The sequence below is a fragment of the Anopheles arabiensis genome, chromosome 2 (genome assembly GCF_016920715.1).
Source record: "Anopheles arabiensis isolate DONGOLA chromosome 2, AaraD3, whole genome shotgun sequence".
NCBI lineage: Eukaryota > Metazoa > Arthropoda > Insecta > Diptera > Culicidae > Anopheles > Anopheles arabiensis.
In genome coordinates this window covers 100562946-100572725 of record NC_053517.1, presented here as the reverse complement: position 1 = coordinate 100572725, position 9780 = coordinate 100562946, and positions in this window count along the sequence as shown.

Below are 9780 nucleotides of genomic sequence, written 5' to 3'. Positions count from 1 at the left end.
GTGTGTGGAGGTTTCGCGTCCGTACACCTTCTATCGGACACCGGTACCCGATTAACGGGCAAGCACACGTAGTCAACCACTTTGACCGGTTAGTGTATGCCGGTAGTAAACGCTAGCCCCGCAAGACTTTGCCCCCTTCTTCGTCCACTCTGTCCCGCACAACGGAACGTGTTTTTGCTAAATTATTATAGCGACGATTCCCTTCCCGCCCGGTCGAGTTGTCACGCGTTTGACGCTTTGTTGCTTCTCCCAACAACCTCACTCACACTCTCCCTTCCCTTTTTTCTGGGTGGAATTATAAGCTGGCCGCAAAAGGCTCTCTTGTCCTTGAAACATAGATGATCTATTTTTTTTTCGCTTCATTTGTCACTCGCTTAACCTTCTTTCCTTGCTGGAATGTGTGCTTGCTTTTCTAGAAGCTAGCGGATTTGCTGATCGAAGCAGGGGCACAACAACAAAAAAGCTACTACCACACGGTGACACATTCAGGTCGTCCCGGGTCGTCACGGGTCGAGGCTGTGAAGGTGGTCATCGCGCGGGTTTGCTTTCGAAAGCGTGCGCATAGGCAATGTTGTGAAATTCGTACCCTTTTTTCGTAGGTCGCACAAGTGATCGATGATCGCGGATGGACGGAGAGGGAAACAAAAACACTCTCAAACATGCACACACACACACACTTCCGACGAGGAAGAGATAAAGAAGGAAAAGGATGATTGTTTTTGCTGGTTACCTCGCTCACAGCGTACACAGCTGTACTTAGCCGGCGACTCCGTTCTTCGACCAACAACTGGTGCATAGCTGATGGTTGCTTCCGCTGACATCTTTTTGGACGTTCATGAAGGTTCCATTCTGTCCGGTCCAGCGCTGATTGATCGGTGTTGACGGGTGGTGGTTTTAATAGATAATCGCCCACATCGAAACACATTTGGCATTGCGGGCGTTCTTGATTCTAAGCCGTCCTCCACTCCAGCTGGGGTTGATGTATCGGTGTCATGTCAGGGCGTTCGATCCTCGCCAAAAGGGTGTTTCGATTTGCCATTCACCTGTACGAGGTGAAGAGGAGGTGTGCCCGCTACTGTTGGATCATAAACATTGGCGCGCCGTTGGTTCCGATGTATTAAGCACGGTTCGGTGGACTTCCTCCGGTCGGATAATGGGCTTGTTTTGCGGGCGAAGGGATGCCAAGCCGAAGGGTGGACTAGTAAATCCCGGTTCGTTTACGCCACTCAGAGGCACATAAATTACCTGTGAGTACCTCGAGTGTAGTTGGATGAGCTGGTAGATGGATTTTGGCGTTACTTTCAGCTACAGATAGATGGCAGTCAGACCCTTTTGAATAATCGAATAAGCAGACTAATAGTGGATTGGTACCATGCAAAGGATTTAATGATTATCGTAAATGTATGTAAATTTTGTGAATGTCGGGCAGCAAGGTTGTGGTTCTGACATAATTTGTGTAAATGTCATTGACACAGTTTCGTTGCGCCGAATAAAAAAAATAAAATAAAACATTAAATCATCATGAATGTTTCCGTTGATTACAGATTCAATTTTATGTATGTAAAACAGGTTATTTAGATTCTTTTCAAAAGGACATCAATACTTCAAGAAAACATTTCCTAGGACGCTGTTGGAATTGTATTTCATGTGAATGTATTTCAGAGCACTTTTCCCTAGACTGAGGGTTTCGGTACATTTCAATGTTTGTTTGGGTACTGATGCTACTGAAGACTTCATCATTTCGTTTGCATCTCAATTCGCAAAATTACTGTAAATCGCCTTTTATGTCGGAGTAATACATGTGTCATCGTTTAAGAGACATTCACCAAGAATGAAAATCAAAGAGTTACTTTGGAGAACTGACGCAGAAGGAACTGACCAGGAAATATTCCTAGTAACATTTCAAATGATGTTTGAATGATGTCTACAATGACCAATAAAAAAGTTCTCAATACGAGCATTCAGAAACTGGTGTGTTATCGTGATTCAACTTCAAGCGTTGTCATGGCTTTTTTCGATGGAAGATGTTTGTAAACGATAAAGAGCACTAAAATACACAACACAACAAAAGTAGAGAAATGTTTATGATGTATGAAGCAAATTGCAAATTAAAGAACGAATTCTTTCGTACTTATTAAAATCAAGGATCTTCCAGCATCTTAAACTGACATGTACATTTGATTTCGGAAGTATTCAATATGCCAAAAGTTTTAAGATAAAGATCAATTTATAATATTGTTCATTTTTTATTTACCAGCTACATTGTATTGCTTACATTTTATTGCCTTTGTGAACTAACTTGCTGGGATGTCATGCTAATGGGCGGTAGCCTTATTTATGATCCCAGGCATCCACTACCTTCCCACTGCCCGTGAAGGCGTATCCCAACAATGTATGGTTTTGAGCCCAAAATTTGTCATTTTTATCCTTGGTAACTGTTCTCGTTCACAAAAGGCTTGCAGAAGCAAAGGCCCGCGAAACGACCTCACCATCAGCTGCTCTGGTAAGCAAATCAGTCAAGATCAATCGCAGGAAGCGGTGAAGCGGCTGGAGCAATAAATAAACACAAAATTTCACCCACAACCCACAACACTTCCTCCTTTTTCACCTCCTTCAACAACAGCCACCAACCCGGTAAAGGCCACCCGCCAAGCCAAAAGCCACAATCGTTCGACAGGTCCGGTTTTATTAGCTTCTTGCCTTGCGTTTTTTTTTCGGAAAATAACACAAAGATATTATCTTCTAATGATTTATGTTCGCATCAACACAAACACAGTTGTCCTAGGGCTGGGTTTTGGAACGGAACGAACTCTCTATACGCCTTCGGTGACGAACACCACTTAGCCTTACCCCGTCCCCTTGCCACACTGCTCCGGTGACAGTTGAAGCTGCACAACGGGTCCGCTTGCTTGACGGTGATGGGGGTAGGGTAGGGAAGGGAATGTGTGTGTGTGTGTGCAAAGAAAAAAGCGAACACAAGTAATAAAGCGTTAAACGTATTTCATGTTGCGCCCGATCGCGTAATGCCACCTTCAATGACCGAAGGAAGGAAGGGAAGGATTTGCCAGCGCGCAAGAGTAAAACAAAAAAGCCCCTTCTCCCCCTCGGACTAATGAACTGAGGTAGGGCTGCTGCCTAAGACAAACGAGCGGAAAAAGGCAAGCAAATAAACAAGTAAAAAGCTTTTTCCAAACGTCCAGAACGTTCCAAAGGTGCGTCTTCGGGATCGTTCCGTGGTCTCCCCCCCGGGTTAAACCGGATTTTTGTGCCGCGAATCGGATTTGGCTTAGGTTGGGCTCGTCGGGAGCTTGTTTTGGACACGGGTTAGTCACGGGATCATGCCTGGGTTGGACCATTAGCTGCCGGTGGCTTTCTGAGCCGATTCACTTTTCATCGATGGGCGATCATTGCCTACGTGCCGCAGATCAGACCTGTTGGTACGAATTCGAACAGCCATAAACACGGCTTTATAGCCGCGATTTTCCATTGGAAGCCGTTCAAGAGGAAGAGGAAACTGGCTGGCTTGGGTGGAAAGGCTGCAATAAAATGCCTTCGTCGCGGGAGAGGATCGTGCAGCAATGAAGTCAAGGCTCCGAGGAAGGGTTACTTTTTGTTTGTATTCCGCGAGGTCATTTATCGGTGCCGTGTGTCAATATCGTAACATGTTCCGGTTTTCGGTGGTTCAATTTGAACCGCAATGAACTCGACATAATTTAAGATTGTTTTGGAAAACACACAAACACACACACACACTGAGCCAGCCGAAATGAAGCATGACGACGGGTGGGATGTTTTGGTGTTTAATTTTGCGAAAAATTAAAACTATTTTTCACCAGGTTAGGCTTGGCGGTCGTGACGTGCCGCTGCGGTCACATCCTGGTTGGTCGATGGTGGCGTATTATTTTTTTCAGTGCTTTGCAAACTAATCGAAAATCAACGAAGAAGAGGATCGGAGTGGGGAAGTGGTAGCCGAATATATGGGTCGCCGGTTTTCCGAGCATACATTCAATTAGTCTGATCATCATGTCGATGATCATTGAAACGTGGGATCTTTCGTTCGGTTCCGTAAAGCAACCACAACACCAACAAGAGAAGCAACAACAACAAAAAACGCACGCAAAATGTAAATAAACCTTCAACATCTAACGGAAGCAATCAAAACAACCATAAATCTCGTTGTAACAGTGTTGTAACCTAATCGCACCTAATCGATGTAGCGTCTAGCCAGCGTCTGCGTGCTACCGACCACTTCCAGCGGCTCCTGTTTGAGCTGCGCGACTACCGCAAGTTACATGATGTTCTTGGAGGGGAGGCAGCAGGTGGATGATCTTGAAGTTCAGGGCAAATAAGATGCAAGGATTAGAGTAGTGGGCTGGTTTTATTTTTTATTTTTTCGTGCTATGCTTTCGTTTGCCCGAAAACTTCTTCCTCGCTAGAACGCCGAGCTCATTAATCAGCTTCCAGCAATGTCTGGAGGTTGTTAAATCTTCCAAACCCCACATGGACACATCACGTTTGGCAGGGTCAGCCGTAATTCCTTTGTTTTGCCTTCACAAATCTTCAAACATCGATCGAACTGGCGTGCGGGCTATACAGATAATACGACCGAAGCCAAAGTCCACACAATCACCATCACTCCCTGCCGTTTTGGCTGGGATTATGCTAATTATCGATGCTGAACTTTAAATGATCGACAATCAATCAAGCTGTGTTGTTTTTTTTTGTATTTTCGGATACAGAACCGGGTTAGGAAACAGGAACTGTCTCACACGAAACGGAGGAAAAGCGCCTATTGGGGAGGAACGGAAACGATCGTGCGAGACGAAAATTCCATCACCGATCGTTCGAGATGCTTTTTGACAGCAAGGACAGGATGGATGGTCCAACAGAACAGAAGGAGATAAACGACCGAACAAGAGGGAGACGACAAGTAACGCTCCCAATGTAGTCCGCGTGTCGTGGATTAGTGTAAATATTTTGGCAATACGCGTTCAAACCCGGGGCCACCACCCCCTGGTGCACGTATCGTGCACAGGAATCTGTTGTTCTCAGTCATAAAACCTCCTTTACCCGGCCACTTCTCATCATCTCCTCAGGCTCTGCGTCTTCGAGGCGCTTGACGACCAACAGTCGCGTAAAGTTGGCCCGAGCAAAAAACCTGCCGAGCGGGTTGGAGACACATTTTGCGTAGACGCGACTTAGGGGACAACTTTTATTCCGTGCTCCGCCGTGTATCTCCCGGTCGGCGCCGTACGCTTGGCTCCGTACTTGGCCTATGACAACCGAATTTGTGTTGCGCCCGATGGAGCCGTGCGTCTGGAGGCGTGTGCGTGTTCAAAGGTCGCTTCATCTACTCGCTTGCTGTGGTTTGCTGGTGAGCGTCCCGTAGCCGGCGAGCGGGGAGAGGATACATTTTACAGTCCAAATTAGAAGCTTCTCGAGCGTTTTTCTTGAGGGCAAAGTTAAAGGTTCTGGACGGAAGATGTCACTCAGAACCTTGGGGAATTCGATTCTGACGTCACGCACTTCGAAATTGATGGTCTCGTGCCAATAAGTGAAGAATTTTTGGCAATACGTGTAGACAGCAATGTAGTGAAGGACGTGAAATTTCTCCTCGTCATTAAATTTAACGAACAGTACAGGTACTCCGGGAAACTGACAGTCGGCATCATGGCAAGTCGCGAAGGATACCACATACCAAATCAATTCGATCGTCATTGATCCATCGAAACATATCACGCTTAGAGCATTGCAGTGGGCTTCAGGTGAGCTCGATTTGCGTCATAGCCGTGAGGAATGCAAATCGAATCTTTATGACACACCTCCAGCGGTGGTATCGTGATCATCCCGTTGACAGGCGTTGATCGCAAGATGATCGCACTCTACCGTGATTGAAGCGTGTAGTTCAAAGTATATCATAATCTTTGTAGGAATTTTCTAGAGCACCGATGTACCCCCCCCCAGGATATCCCTGGACCGGTGAGTCAGGAAGTTTTCAACTTCGGCAGTATGTTCTCAAGGTGCAAAGTGACGCCACAAATTGGAAACAGTGATAGCAATTCCTATAAGCGCACTCGCATTTATGAGAGTAAAATGAAATATTGGTTAGCTGAAATATCTTGATTTTGTTATTATTTCTTTCGTGAGGGGATTATTAAGGCGAAGAATGCTCTAAATAATTGGCAAATGAGATCAATAGGCTCAAAGTCTCTTTGAAAATAGTAATGAGCTAAGAAATCAGTGTCCTCAGTTGCTATTTGTTTGTTTTGTATGATGAACATTGCTGTTTTTAGCAGTAAATAATACTCTGTATGTACTTTTTAAACAGTTGTAGTATATAGCAATTGCATCTTCTGCATCTTTTTACTATCCATATTATATATCACATCGCCAAGCTGATGAATTGCGTCCTATTACTGTTGTTATGATATCGCTTATAAGTAATTGATATATAAATTAGAATGAAACATCTGTTTAGTTGACATTGAAAATGTTTGAAATTCTATTGAAATCGATACCAAAGCTTGCTCACAAATGTTGCTGCGCTTAGAGGAGATGCAGCCACTGTAGCAAATCAATCGAGCGCGGTTTCTTGAACTCAATCACCGCCAGCCAATGCCATAATGCTCAGTGATGCGTAGATCGCCGCTGCTGCGTTGGGCACTGCGGCTTATGGCATCGAAAACGGAACGGCTGCGAGTCCGTGTCAAGTTTGTGGGCTTATTATTGATTCCATTGTTTTACATTGGCTCGCTCTACAGCCGAACGGGAGAGGGACGGTAGGGAGGCAGGTAGATCAATCATCAAATAAGCAAACCAATTTATTGCCGGTCTACGTGACCGCAGGAGCAACCACATTCGGCCCCGCAAAACAAAACATAAAAAGCTCCCGCGAAGGGCTTTCGACTAGAGTTCGTTCTAAGGTTATCGGACTGTCCCCTACTACCAAAATCCTATGACTAACCAGCCCCGACAAGATGAACCGCGGCGTTTCCTGGTCTGGGTTGCAGTACTGCACACAGCACAGCGCACAGAATGGGGTGAGCACCTGTTTGCATGAGACTGTTTCCCGTCTCCGCACGGCAAGTCGTCGGCAAGGTTACGGGCAGGAAATCGATTCACTCGGAAGTTTGGGCGCTCTCAGACACAAGGGGAATGAAATAGGAAAGAGACGGGTTTCGGGGTGGTAGCTTTCACCGGCTAGCTCGTAAACGATTATGTAACGTGATTTGATCTCGTGTTAACACGGGGAGTTCGATCGTGCCTGCAACGTTCTAGCACTCCATCAATGCCATAATGGAGTGCGATTGTTTATTGCAAGTACCATGTTCAGTGTATGTATGTGTGTGTGATTAATTAGCGCGCCAATCGCCCTCTCCACAGACACACTTAAACTCTATTTCCACAATCAAAAAGCATTAAGCGTAATTACATGAACTGCAACTGCTGCAAAATCCACACAGCGCCCAAGCCAGACAATCACACCTCGCTCGGTGACTCGATAATGTGTCGCTGGTAACGATTCACCCATTTTCTTATTACGCGCCATGATGGTGATCAAATGAATGCCATGCCTCCCCGCTGCATCGTAATCAGTCGGGGCGAAGGAGCGTGCTTGTGTCAAATTAGAATGGGCAGTGATCGGTCGGCAACGATCACCCGTTTCGGTACGCTCGCTCGCCAGATTGAGCGAACCTGATACGACGGCTCTCGCGCGGTGTGACATAAGCAACCGTACTTCCGGCTTTTGAATTTGAAGGGCTGCCGTGCGGCCGTCATTAATCTCCGCGCTCATAAATTCATAAATCTCCGATTCTCCGACCAGCGTTCTGAATTATGCAACGCGTATCCCTTGGTCCGCGAGGTTGAGCGAGCAGTGCTTGGCAGTAATTATTCGTGCCGAGTGCGAAAAGAGTGATACAAAGAGCCGAGCGGGAATAAGACAAAACAGTAAAAGCCCTTGCGGAAGGCCATCAGCAGCTTGGGGGATTTGATTGTAGATCCTAATCGTTGGACGATCTACAAGACATTAATGAAGCTTTTAGCCGTTGTTAGCTGTCATTGTTGGTGCCAAAATTGCTAGACTTCAGATCGTGCCAGTCATAGACATCAGTCCGGAGGTTGTAAAGGGCAAAAAACCCTAAAGGGCCCAGAAGACTTTGACTGCAAAACAATCAGACAAAAGTGTAATTTGTGTCGCACAAGGTCGTCGCATTTTGTTGAGAGCTTCTCAGACACTGATGTGCTCTGGAAGGGAGATGCTCACTACTCTCGTTCTCACACTTAACAATGCATCCGATTCGTTCGATTCGAACCTTTAACACCTTTGCGTGCGGAAGTGGCATTTCGCGTGCTGGTAAGCAACATCCAAAAGCTGTTGCAAGCTTGTTGCAAGCTCACAGCAAAAACAGAATCCGATCGCATGCTACCGTTTGCTAGGAAGTGTATTCTACCCGCTCTCGGTATGCTTCGGAAAAGGTCTACCGGCCCAACCAGGCAGTCTCGAAGCATCCGTTGATCGCCAAAGCCCGGAAAACCTTCCTGCGCCGGTGCCCTGGCCGTCTGGCCCTAATGCTAATGTTGTCTACGTGCTTTTTCCCCCCCATTTTGATTTGCACAACTTTGACCCTGCACAGAGCGGCGAGATCGAGTGTGTCGATCACGTCCAAGGATCAGACGGGCACGAGCAATCGATTCCATGCCCGTTGCTCGATATGAGGCATTATAGGGAATTCCTCTTAGGTTATCGCGGAACAATATTGCTCGCAACAACCCCTCCATCCCTAACTTTCCTGTCCTAATAATGCTAATAATGTCTGAGTATGTCTGTGGTTTGTGTGTGAAAGAGCAGGTTACCGTGATAGATACATTTTTGTGTTGTAGCGGCAAATAATGAGCTTAAGATTCAAGATCGAGGACGATCGCGTGACGAGACGCGGAACGGCTCTGTGTGTTCCGATTCCGTTTGCAATGCAGCCCGCAAACCTTCACCGTACCGATTGACCGAGACGCACATTCGGTGCTGGAAATGAGTTCGCTGCTCACCCCACAGCCAGCTCACGAAGTGAATCAAATTAAATAATTGCCTACTGGATCGTTTGTTCCGTTCATAAACCAAATAACTTAATTTAATTCGATTTACAGAAGTGTGTGTGTGTGTGTGTCTGTTTGTGGTGGTGTTGGCTAAGGACACTCACGGTGCAGGAGAACGAATTGGCTGAGTTGAGCTGCTAAGTAGAAGAAAACGTCTTTTTGTTTCTTAGCAGAATCGGTAGTTTCTCCTCTCTAGTTCACTAGCTGCACTGCGTTTTAGGCGGCCGCCAGTCGCCCTACCAAGATTGGTTTTAGTGAGCAAAGTTTTTGTGCTTTTTCCTTCAAAAAGCATGCCCACCATATTGCGCCTGTCACCCCGGAACGAATCACGAACTGAGCTTGAGCGGTGCTTAAAATCCCGGCCAAGGAATCGGTTCTGTCAGCCGTATCATTGAATTGAATCGAGCGAAGCAAAAAAAAAAAAAACCCCGCAACCTGCTGTGTCATTCATCTGGGCACATACTGTATTTGTGCGAATTTAGTTGGGTTTTTTTTCGTTCGTTTTTCAAGCTTTTTGCTGGTCGTGCTTTAAATCCTCCGGGTGGCAATGAACTGGGCACGAAATTTGCACAAACGACCATGTCCTCGGGACCGCGCGACCGAACGGGGCGAGAGAGCGAATGTTTTGGCACAGAGCGGGCTATCTAGATTTGAAGTAAACGAGCAAAAAGTGAGGGAAACAAAATA